The sequence below is a fragment of the Gymnoscopelus microlampas genome, assembly GCF_963454915.1.
Source record: "Gymnoscopelus microlampas genome assembly, chromosome: 13".
NCBI classification, from domain to species: Eukaryota; Metazoa; Chordata; class Actinopteri; order Myctophiformes; family Myctophidae; genus Gymnoscopelus; species Gymnoscopelus microlampas.
The window spans coordinates 46,335,683-46,349,045 of record NC_139950.1 but is presented as its reverse complement, the minus strand read 5'-3'; the positions used below and the strand labels follow the sequence as shown (position 1 = coordinate 46,349,045).

General features: G+C 42.7%; 1 protein-coding gene across 6 annotated transcripts in view; it reads right to left on the bottom strand.

Annotated features, from left to right (window-relative positions):
- LOC311058278 (LIM domain-binding protein 1-like) overlaps positions 1-13,363 on the bottom strand; it is a 38,478-nt gene that overhangs the window by 22,236 nt on the left and 2,879 nt on the right. The gene's annotated exons all lie outside the window — the stretch shown is intronic.

Genomic DNA, 13,363 nt, shown 5'->3' with positions numbered 1-13,363 from the left:
AACGCCTTGTTAAGCTTGTAGTTAGACAGTGGTGGAAAAATGTACTCACATTTTTTTACGAAAGTGAAAGTCTGGAATTTTCAAAATTTACTTGAGTAAAAGTAAGGCCTACAAAAGTATTGGTATCAAAATGTAATTAAATAAAGCACCAAAAGTAGAAAGTACTCATTATGCAGAATGTCCCATTTTCACAAGTTTTCAAATGTATAAATTGTATAAAAATCTTTTGAAAATAGCAGATCTCCAAGCTCACAATGCAGCATTATGAGCTTGTAGATCTGCTATTTTCAAATGGCTGAAATGTAATGGGTTAAATGGGTCGTTGAAGTGGTTAATGTACTGTATTTTTTGTAATAATAATCAAAATCTACAAAGTAACTAGTAACTAAAGTTTTCAAATAATTGTAGTGGAGTAAAAGTACAATATTTGCCTCTGAGAGTAGAAGTAAAAGAACTGAAAACTGGAAATACTCCAGTAAAGTAAAAAATACCTAAAAATTGTAATAGTTACTTACTTTACACCACCGCAAGCTAACAGCGCTTTGCTACACGACAAGTTGTTAAGTTTGTAGATCTGTTCTTTTGGACAGCAATATACCGGTAACTCCCCCCGCCCACCCCGTATCAGAACTTTAAGTGTTACGCCAATATTTTTTTTTCAAGCCTTAGGCCCAATAAAATAAAATAAAAAGTCATATGAAACTGGGGACCCTTGAATCATGTCAAGGAGTTAAGGACCCTCAATTTCATATGACTTTTTTATTTCCCTGAATTCGAGGGCCCCAGACCTGGGAGGATTTTGTCCTTTGACTTTTCCAGTGCCTTCATCACCATCCAACCACACCGGCTATAGCTGTGAAGCTCTCTGCGATGCAGGTGGAACATGGCTTGCTGGCCTGGATAACGAACTACCTCACCTGCAGACCACAATACCTGGTGACCAGCGCAGGTTGGTCCCGAGGGCATTGCTGTACTATCATCAACCTTCTTGTTCACCCCTTTACACCAGTGGTTCTCAAAGTGGGGTCCGGGGACCCCCAGGGGGCCCTTGAGGGGGTTCCATGGGGTCCCCAGATATATTATGGATAGTTAGGAACCAAATGGACCCTTAGGTTAGAGTGTCCATTTGTACACCCTCTGAGAGTGTACAAATGGAACCAAATGGACCGCAAGGGTCCATTTGGTTCCATTTGTACACTCTCAGAGTTATGGCGGTCTGTGGACGGATGCAGGGGTTCTCAAAGTGGGGTCCGGGGACCCCCATGGCCCTATATCGGCTATTTGAAAAATAATCTTGACATTCTTGGAAAATGTTTGAATATTTTTGACATTTTTAACACCACAAATCTTGTATGGGGGGGCCTGGGGGGTCCTTGGCACAAAACTTTTCAGATGGGGGTCCGTGGCCAAATACACATTAATTTAGGGGTCCTTGACATGAAAACGTTTGAGAACCACTGCTTTACACGTCCGACTTCTGCTTCAAACTCCGAAACGTGTCACACCTTCAGAAGTTCTCAGACGACAGACAACGTCATATTCAGTTCCGTTATGAATGACAACAGCAACAACACGGACAACAAGCACAGCGCCATCGTGGTCGGAGAGCTTCGCGAGGTGGAGCAATGACAACCACCTTCGCCTCAATCATGCAAGCAAGACCAAGGAGGACCAAGGCCAAGGCCCCCAGCAGCAACCATTCATGGGGAGTCAGTGGAGTTCGTGGACCACCTACAAGTTCCTGGGCGTATGCACCTGAACGACAAGCTGAACTGGCCTGACAAACGCTGAGGAAGGGAGGGCTACAGGAAGGGCCAGAGCAAACTGGCCCTTCCTGAGGAGGCTCAGGTCCTTTTGTGTGTGTAACAGGATGCTGCCTGCAGCAGATGTTCTACTATTCTGTTGGGGCAAGCATCCTCTTCTCTGCAATTGCTTGCTTGCTTGCTTGGGGGGGGGGGGGGGGGGGTACATCAACAAAAGGGACAAAGGGGACAGAAACAGACTGACAAGCTCGCAAAGGACTCGCAAAGACCCCTAAAGGACCCCAATGTAAACAAGACCGCAAGGACGTCTTTGGTGTCATCCTTTTAGACAAAGTGTTTGACTGTACTCGTGCTGTTTTACATTTCTGTCTAATAAAATATTCCATCAAAATCAAAAGAAGGTTGGCTCTGTTGTTGGTGCTAGGATGGTATGGGAGGTCATGGCGGAGGTGAGTTACAATGAAGAAGCTGGTGGCTATCATGGCTAGCCCCCTCAGAAGGAAATAACAGGTGGCTGAGTACCAGAGGGGGGTACGCATATTCATCCTTCCAACATGTGGAAGACCAATGGACTGGGTCAGTCCTTGATGCTGGTAGCCATGAAGCTGTACAATGATGCCAATAGTCGCTGAGTGCCAAAAAAGGCTTACTGATATTGGCCTAGTTAAAGAGGCTCAATTATTTAACCACTTTCAACCTGGGGTGGCCATAGCTGAGTGGTTAGTGAACCCGCCTGGGGAGCAGAGCCCAGGCCAGGCCAGCAATGTATCGATGTGTGTCCCTGAGCAAGACTCTCAACCCCTAATTGCTCCCCGGGCGCCGGCTCCCTGAGCAAATGGCTGCTCACTGCTCCTAGTTGTTAAAGGATGGGTAAAAGGCAGAAGACAAATATCACCTATATGTGCATTATACACAGGGCCGCAGGAAGGGTAGTGCGAGCGGTGCGGCCGCACAGGGCCCCGCACTTGGGGGAGCCCCGCACTTTTTTAAGTGAACAGAATCACATTTATTAAGAGTAAATAACCGCAAATAACCACCAAAAACTCGGAAATATCCACCCGAAACCGCAAAAAAAATCGCGCGCACGGGGACTTCACACAGGGCCCCGCATTTCTCCCAGACGGCTCTGATTATACGTATATAATATATTGTGACAAAAAACACCCCAAAACAGTGTGGATTATTCTATTCTATGACCTACGCTTCCCTAATTTTGGGCATGTCCAATATAGGCGATTATTTTCAAAAATATTAAAAAAGAGAGAAAACTGGAAATATTTTTGCCATCCATCCCCCAGAACAGGGACACTAGATTTAATAGTGTGTTCCTTAACAAGTAGTTAAGGAAGGATTTGGCCTTTAACTCTCAGTCACTACTGAAATGTAGCTCACATGCATTTCAATGAAAGACTGGGAGGGTTTTAAACCATTAAAGTCTACCATACCAACCATAGATAACAACCCCTGTATTTTAAAAGGTAGGAGCTGGCCTAGACTCATCTGCTGTGTGAGTACATATGAGGAGTATGGTCACTCTCAATAGTCCACCATAGAGTTCAGACAGAGTTCACAACAGATGTGCATAGTGTTATATAATGGGTCAACAAAAAGCCCCTCCCCTGTGATATCAGTGAGGTGACCGCACTAAAACTAAAGCCTGCTCTGAATTCTCAAATTGAGGGCTTGTTCTATGGCTATAGAACAAGCCCTCAATTCTAGCCATACACAGCTCTTCTTGATAATACTAATAATTTATTCTTATTCTGTCATCATCAGGTCCATGTGAGAGGCATGTGATGAACCCTAGAGGAGAGTGGGATCTTCAGCACAACATCTCCCTCTACTGGCCAACACTGCAAACAACCTCTCCCTCTACTGGCCAACACTGCAAACAACCTCTGTGCTTTGGTCATAGATACTGCTCTGCTGTATAGCCTAAACTAAAGCCTACTGTACTGTACACATCACATGCTGCTGAATTTCAAGGTGGGTCAACATTTGAACATGTGAATGTCATTCACTGCCATTCCTGATGAAACGGTGCAGAAAGACACTCTACCAGACTTTAAAGTTGTTAGGTACTGGTAATACACCATGTTGAAAATCACTACGCCATTTATTTTAATCTACAACAATTACTATTACTGTTAGTAATGAGTTAGTAATCAATTTGAACCAACATTTTATTAATAAAGCTAGAAAAAGAGATCCTCACAAGTGCTGCATTTCACACTCAAACGTTAGCTTGGAGAGGGCTTTTAACGATACAGTGAGTTGCAGTTAATGTTAATAAAAGAAATCAGGTACATTATGTACAGTTTATTGAAAATGGATCAAAAAATTAAGCATTTGGGGCGGGTGGAGGTTTATGTGACCTATCTAGCCGATGTTGACTATGGACAAAGACATGTAGTAACACCGGTATGGTCCTTTAACCACTTAAATCCTATATCCGGAGTTAACCAGTCCCCCAGGAGTTCCCCAGGGGTCTATACAAGGCCCTCTTCTTTTTCCCTCTACACCAAATCTGGTCACCGAAAAGACCTAAGCTCAGTTGTCGCGATGTGACGCGTTGTGAGATTGTAGAGTTGCTGTTTCTGCTGAATGCTCGCCACAGAATAGGAACACTAGGGTTCATTCATGTGGTTACATTTGGATGTCATTCAGTATGTACAGTACCTGCACCAAATGAATGGAGGAAGGTCTGTATTACTGTGAAATATGATGGAATAAATCAGAAAGGATGTACGAAATCTGGGACAGAATATGGAGGAGAAAAGTAGATCTCTGTACATCTACCACAGAACATAACAATTTGTAGTCAGTAAAAGTCAAACTCAGACACACACACACACACACACACACACACACACACACACACACACACACACACACACACACACACACACACACACACACACACACACACACACACACACACACACACACACACACACACACACACACACACACACACACACACACACACACAATGCCTTGCAGCTATGGCTGACAGACAGTGATGAAATACGACCAGGTTATGGAATACAAAAATCTTGTATGATGGAATATATTTTCAAGTCACCTACAACAGAACTGTTCGGTCAGAGTTATCTACGGTTTGTAGCTAATTTGCATCTGCAAATTCATTAGCAATATACCCGCCAATTATATAAACAAGTTGCAGTTAGGTCTGATCTGGCCTGAGAGAGTTTAGAATATTAAAGCCAAACAAAAGGAGAAGAAAAGAAAACAGATAAGTGGACAAAAGAAGTTATGACAGATACAAAAGGTTTCATCAGTATCAGAAAGAATGTTTTGTGCAGGTGAAGAGATACTCAGCAGAAAATAAATATTGCTGCTGGGGTTACACTAGTACAAGAGAGTTTGAGAACAACTGGTGTAAAACAGTAAATGGTCCATTTGGCTACATTGTACTCTCTCAGAGTTACAAATGGATACATTTGCATGTAGTAGTAAAGAAAAGCTTTCGTGGTAGAGAACGTTCGAGAACCACTGTTGTGGAACAGGTTAAGCTACATCTACACACCTGTTGCAGCCCATATATCATAACTCTATGGTTGCAGCTCACCACAAACCAGCATCTGATAGAATTGCTTGCAAACATCTTGTTCAGACTCTTGCTGTTGGGGCATTACTTGCATTACTTGAGTAATACTCAAGTACCGGCAATGCACTTTTTTCTGTACTTGAGTATTTAAATAAAGAAAAAATACTATCCTTCTACTCCCCTACATCTCAGAGGCAAATATTCTACTTTTTACTTAACTACAAGTATTAATAAAAAAACAACAACATACATTTACTGAAGAATGATGTATTGTTATAGGTTAAACTACCCAGCAGCACACTGCTATGACAACTGAATTTCCCTTAGGATCAATAAAGGTCTGTCAGTCTGAGCTTTTAAATCGCCAATATTCGCTATTTATGAAAAATTGTGCCTACAGTATTATGGCATGCCCACAAATAGGGATGACAGGGTGAAAAGTGGTTCATTTATTAATGGGACAAAAGGCTTCATTGTCAAATGAAACACAGCCTGAGGGAGAAAGGGAAGAAGGGACACATCTTTAACAATAATAAACATACCCCACTGCCTGCCTGCATGAGAGCATCTCTGACATGACTGAACACAGCACTATGAGGGAGGAGAGAGAGAAAGAGGAGACAGAGAAGAAAATAATGAAGGGCTGATGTTAAAGGACAGAACAGCGGGGTAGGGGGGGCCGGGGGGTGGGGCATATGAAGTTTGCTTGGGGGACCTGGGGGTCCCACAACCATTTTTAATGGCCGGTGGCTTTTTGATCTGGAGGAGAGCTTTCATGACAATGACCTTTTATAGAAACAATCTATTTGTAATGTCACACAGCAGAACACCAAGCCAACTCAAGGGGGAAATGGGAGATTTCACACACACACACACACACACACACACACACACACACACACACACACACACGCACACACACACACGCACACGCACACGCACACGCACACGCACACGCACACGCGCACACGCACACGCACACGCGCACACGCACACGCACACACGCACACGCACACGCACACGCACACGCACACGCACACGCACACACACACACACACGCACACACATGGCGTGACATCCTCCACAGAGGAAGTCAGCGAGTGACTCTCTCCACCTGACCTAACCCTAAATTAGAACAGGAAGCAAAGTATATAGCTCTGCTACTTTCACCATTTTTGAAAATAATCAAATAAAAAAATCTTCACCGATATGCCATGCCCAAAATAGACGTCAGGTTGACAGTGGTCATTTAATTAATACAAAAAAGAATTCCCCATCTTTCCGTTCAAAACCAGCTTTTCCAGCAGTGTGTTCCAGTGTTGATTTTGACAGCATTGATTGATTGATTTAGTTTTAGTCATAGCCTTTTGAATCAAATTCCATTTAGTTTTAGTCATTTTTCAGTCATCTGAAATGTTTTAGTTGTTGTCTAGTTTTAGTCGACTAAATATCATAAGATTTTAGTCGACTAAAATGTATTGTGCCTTGATGGCCGTTGTAATGTTTTACGCTTGCTTGCATGCTGAAAATAGCCGGTCTACAAGCTCACAACGCGTCGCGCTGTGACGCGCTGTGAGCTTGTAGATCTGCTATTTTCAGAGTACAACACCCGAGTGCAACCAAAGGCTGCTCTTCTCCACCAGTCCCTCCCTAACATTTAGTCTAGTTTTTATTTGTTGACGAAGTTGTCAATATAATTAGTCTTAGTTTTAGTCATCATAGCTTAGTTTTTATTTAGCTTTTTATTTAGTTTTTATTTAGTTTTCATCAGTGAAAAAAGGAAGGCGACGAACATTTTTCGTCATAGTTTTAGTCGACAAATCAACACTGGTTCCAAAGACTCCATGTTTTGTGAATGAATCCTTTTTCTACTTTTTTTTTCTTTCTCTTTGCTCCCTCATCCCCCCCAAACATCATCTCATCCATCTGTTTCACTCCTGGCTAAACATGACAACATGCCCATGCTTTCCCCTGCCGTTCTCTGAAGCTTGCAGCAAATCGATTCCTACTGTCCTACTTCATCATACAAGAGTGTCACACACAAAAGTAGTGAAAATAGCAGATCTGCAAGCTCACAACGCATCGCGATGCGACGCGTTGTGAGCTTGAAGATCTGCTATTTTCACTACTTTAAAGATGTTTTTTTTTAATAATAATGAAATAATGAAAAAGGAACCGTTTTTGGACATGGATATTCGAACCATATCATCTTTCAATGTGTTCAAAAGTGCACTGTCTTCTTATAATAGCATCTCTTGTACATGTCCATGACCATTACACTACCACACGTTATTTACACTTTACATACACTTTTATAAACAAGGAACAAATTCATAATAATTAATAACATAACTAACTAAATATTCCTTTAAATTCTGTCCCCACAGTGGTGGAATGAACTCCCCACTGATGTCAGGACAGCAGAGTCACTGCCCATCTTTCACTGCAGGCTGAAAACCCACCTCTTCAGGAAACACTACCCTTCCTCTTCGCCTTGTAGCTTGTTGTTAACTAGTTGTACGAACTCTTGTTTTATTGTTGTACTGTTTTATTGGATCTTGTTAAGTCGATACACTCATTTGTTTTAGCTCGTGCTCATTTGATTTTGCTATTTGTCTCATCTGTTTAAGAAAGTAGGTAGCTGATATAGGTATAGGTATACTCTTAGTTGCTTGTTTTTGCAGAAAATGCACTTAGGACTTCTGGTGATTAGTAGTTTTGTTCCCTACCTATGTTGAATGCACTTACTGTAAGTCGCTTTGGATAAAAGCATCTGCTAAATGACTGTAATGTAATGTAATGTAAAATCAACTGTATGTCCAAAACACTGACATTGTAAATGACAATGATATTTGACTCTGAACAAATCATCCATCTTTTTGTGCTTGCTTAGAGTATAATACCCTGATTGTGTTGTCCTTGTTTTTGGTCTGTTTTTTTCTCATTTTTTTGCTATTTGTTTTGTATTGTATGTTTTCACTTAGTATTTTGTACTGCTGTCTCTAGGACCCCCTCGAAAACGAGAACCTGAATCTCAAGGGGTTTATTCCTAATAAAGAATTTCTATATATACAAGGTTTCCATATCCGACAGCGAGGAGATGTGACATCATAAAGACAAGCTCCTCTCTCCGCTCTGCATCCTGCCCCCTCCCTCTTGTCCCTTTCTGTTTCTTCCCCCAACAACATCTCTCTCTCTCTCTCTCTCTCTCTCTCTCTCTCTCTCTCTCTCTCTCTCTGTCTCTCTCTCTCCCACGCATTCCTTCCTTCTTTCCTCTGCCTTCATGCAACACACACACACACACACACACACACACACACACACACACACACACACACACACACACACACACACACACACACACACACACACACACAAACACACACAGAGCCATTTTGATCTGGCAAATGAGTGGCTGAGACTGAGGTAGAGATCTTAAAGGGGAAGAAAAAAACACAGAGAGGAGGAGGAGGACGCTGGAACAAACAACCGCCAGGATGAGAGAGAGAGAGAGAGAGAGAGAGAGAGAGAGAGAGAGAGAGAGAGAGAGAGAGAGAGAGAGAGAGAGAGAGAGAGAGAAAGGGAGAAAAAGAGAAAGAGATGTTTTATTTTTAACCACTCATTCATATGAAAATTGCTACATTAGTTCATTCAAGAAGACAATCACAGACTGATTTAGAGCAGTGGTTTTCAACCTTTTTCATATCAAGGTCCATTATTTATTTGGCATTTGAGCCACAGATTCATCACCATTTGATGAGATTTAGACTCTCCCAAAACGTATACAAATATTTCTTCTACATTGTCTAATTGTGTATATAATACTTCTTGTAAATTAAGTAATGAAGATGTTTAACAATAATTTAAAACCTGAGAGTGTAAAATGTTTCATTTTACGCTCTCAAGAGTTAAAGATCTATAAGGGTCCATTTGGTTACCAACTCCATCATTTAACTGGGGACCACCTGGAACCCCCTCAAGGACCACTGGTTGAGAACCACTGCTTTAGAGCAACACACATGATTTCAAAATCATTTGTAGGGGGGGGGGGAAGTACACCTTCATAGTCCCACACACACATTTTTGAACACATCCAAGTCCCCCATCTCCTCATAATATTTATTATAATTTTTTGCTCTAACTAAATTCTTGAAAATTACAATAATATAGTCACACCTCTGAGAGAGAGAGGGGGAGAGAGGGAGAGAGGGAGAGAGGGGGGAGTCTTGTTGCAAATCACCCAGCAGTGTTGATTTTGACAGCAAATTCTGATTTAGTCTGACTATTAGTCTTTTTAATAACACACCATTTAGTTTTAGTCCTATTTTAGTCGACTAAATATCAAAATATTTGTAGTCTTAGTCTTTTAGTCTTAAGTCTTAGTCAATAAAATGAACAGTGTCACCCAGCCTGTCTGGCTGCCATCTTGGCTCTCCTTCCTTTAAGTGACTTTTTGTCTCTAATCAGAGAGACATGTGACTTTCTGCATGAGGTAACAACCACTGTACACTATGCTGCTAACAGCAGAGAGAGAGAGAGAGAGAGAGAGAGACCACTGTACACTATGCTGCTAACAGCAGAGAGAGAGAGAGAGAGAGAGAGAGACCACTGTACACTATGCTGCTAACAGCAGAGAGAGAGAGAGAGAGAGAGAGAGAGAGAGAGAGAGAGAGAGACCACTGTACACTATGCTGCTAACAGCAGAGAGACCACTGTACACTATGCTGCTAACAGCAGAGAGACCACTGTACACTATGCTGCTAACAGCAGAGAGACCACTGTACACTATGCTGCTAACAGCAGGCAGAGACTGAGAGAGAGAGAGAGAGAGAGAGAGAGAGAGAGAGAAAGGGGGATGAGAGACAAGAAGAAGAAGAAGGAATGAGTTTGATGGAGGAGAAAGGGAGTCAGACAGAGAGAGAGAGAGAGAGCGTGCACGTGTGTGTGTGTGTGTGTGTGTGTGTGTGTGTGTGTGTGTGTGTGTGTGTGTGTGTGTGTGTGTGTGTGTGTGTGTGTGTGCATGTTGCACAGGGAGGGGGGGGGGGGGCGGGGGGAGGGGGGGGTGGTGTCTATTTTTACCATTTAGTCTGAACAAAGCGTGTGATTAGGCTCCACTGTGTAGCGACATGCCTTCCATTCTGTTACACTCTATTAGCCAGAGAGCTTCTGTCTGTGCGGTGATTCACTGTGAGGTGATTCACTGCACACACACACACACACACACACACACACACACACACACACACACACACACACACACACACACACACACACACACACACACACACACACACACACACACACACACACACACACACACACACACACACACACACACACACACACACACACACACACACACACACAGGAGCTGCAGCAGGATGTCACAGTGAGTGACAGCCGTGTCAGCCAACCAGACGGACAACAGGGCTGACAGTGACACACATGCACACACGCATGCACGTCACACACGCGCGCACACACACACACACACACACACACACACACACACACACACACACACACACACACACACACACACACACACACACACACACACACACACACACACACACACAACACAAGCGTTCTGGACTGGATAGAGGTGGCACTGACAGCCTACAATGACTCTCGGTTGGGGTGGTAAGAATCTGTATCATGAAGAGACGATGGAATATTTTCCCCCAAAAAAGTGCGGTGGGCTTCCTGTGCATACATTTCAAAATCATAGATAGAAAAGCTTGACAAACTGGCAAGAAAGGAAAATCAAACTTCCAATGCATCGCCTTATAGGTTATCATCGATCCATCCCTATGAGAATTGAAGTCTCTTTATAGTTCAACAATCAACAGCAAAACACATGTTTATCATTGGAAATACAGTAAAAATGGTAGAGCTAGTTCAGAGAGACCTGAGCGATAAGACTTCCATATCCCCTCACCTTGATAGTGTCAACATGGATTCTATTCAGCTGAGAAACTTCCTGTTTTTTGTAGGTATTTGTAGCTTCAAGAATGTCACAGATTCCTCCACTATAGTTCCATACTCTGATCAAGTATGTAACTTAGATAGCATGTTATGTAAACAGATGCCAGGTTATTGTTGACCTGGCATCCTAGTATAGTGTGTATAGCAGGGGTCTTCAACAGGGGGTCCGGGACCCCTAGGGGGCCCTCAGAGCTACTATGGGGGGTCCGCCAAATCTTTGTGCGATATTTCTTTTTTTTACCTCAACTGTTTGAACCCTAGCATCCCCTTTACTGAGGAGAACTTTAGGCAAAAATAGCAGATCTACAAGCTCTCAACGCCTCGCGCTGCGAGGCGTTGAGAGCTTGTAGATCGGCTATTTTTTGGCAAAGAGGCTATAGGTGTAGAGGGAAAAAAGAGCAGACTAAGTAAAAAAACAAAACTTTAATCTGAAACACAATTTTATACACTATAGAGTAGGGGGTCCCTGCTTTATCTCTCTCTCAGCTAGGGGGTCCTTGGCCTGAAAACGTTGAAGACCCCTGGTGTATAGTTTCAATGCACAGGCTGATGAGTGATGATAGGTTCTTAGTTCACTTATGTAATACTTTATTATTAGATGACTATTTCTATGCATTTGATGTATTATCTTGCGTTGTCCTTGCTAAAAATGCATTTAGTAATTCGCTCTGGATTAAGTGTCTGCTAAATGCCTAAATTGTAAATTGTAAAAATCATTTAAAATCATCATCTAACTGTGGGACGTGTCCAGATGGAACCAAATGGGCCCGTGAGGGTCCATTTGGTTCCATCTGGACACGTCCCACAGTTAAATGATGATTTTAAATGATTTTTACAATGTACTATTTAGTCATTAAAAAAGAAGGGGGAGAGGCTATAGGAAGAGGCAGAAAAGGAAAGGACTTAAGAAAAGAAGGAAGGTCATTTCTTTTTTTCTGTATTTGCATACTTCACGGAAGGGGGAGGAGCCTCTGCCACCATCTTACAAGAATGTAAACAAACCTGCCTTCAAATAGGACCAGTCATTTTCATCACACACACACACACACGCACGCACGCACGCACGCACGCACGCACGCACGCACGCACGCACGCACGCACGCACGCACGCACGCACGCACGCACGCACGCACGCACGCACGCACGCACGCACACACACACACACACACACACACACACACACACACACACACACACACACACACACACACACACACACACACACTACTGTACAAGTGTGACCTGGAAAGTAATCTTTCAATGTGGGTATCTGTGTGAGAGATCCACTGGCTCAAACTTGCCGCAGCAAGTTCCTTAACCACCCTGAACTCGCGCATGAAACGTTCCATCTCTCTCTCTCTCTCTGTGTGTGTGTGTGTGTGTGTGTGTGTGTGTGTGTGTGTGTGTGTGTGTGTGTGTGTGTGTGTTGACTGCTGTGTTTCCCTGACTGTGTACATCCTTCAAAAACATGTGGATGTCATTAAAACGTTTTTCTGCTCCTCACTAAAAAAAAGCCTCTCTGCAGAGTGCAAACCAAAGAGGGAGCAACAACAAGACAATGTGAGGCCGTGAAAGAACACTGTTCATGAAAAACTCTGAGAGTGAACAAACAAAGTGTGATCAAATGGACCAACTCTCAGTGTTAGATTTCATTCTCTGAGTTTACAAATGTGTAAAGTAAAAGCGTTGATTTTTTACTGTGAAGAAGAAGACAATAGTGGTGAGAGCTGTAGAGAATCACACGAGGGAAGTGTTTTTCTTTCCATCTTCAATCCCACACCGCCATCAAATCTGAGCGAGGGCCATTAACCCATTAAATCCGGGAACGCATCTGTGTCATTTTAGATGTCTTTGGCTATTCAAAAATAGCAGATATACAAGCTCATATGTGCTTGTAGATCTGCTATTTTTGAAAAGTCGTGAAAATGTATGCAAATCTTTGAATATACAGCGAACATTTGTAATTTGTCAAATGTTCATCTGCCAAACATTTGACAAATGTCTTCTAAATCCTAACAGTTTTTTGAAAAAATATATATTT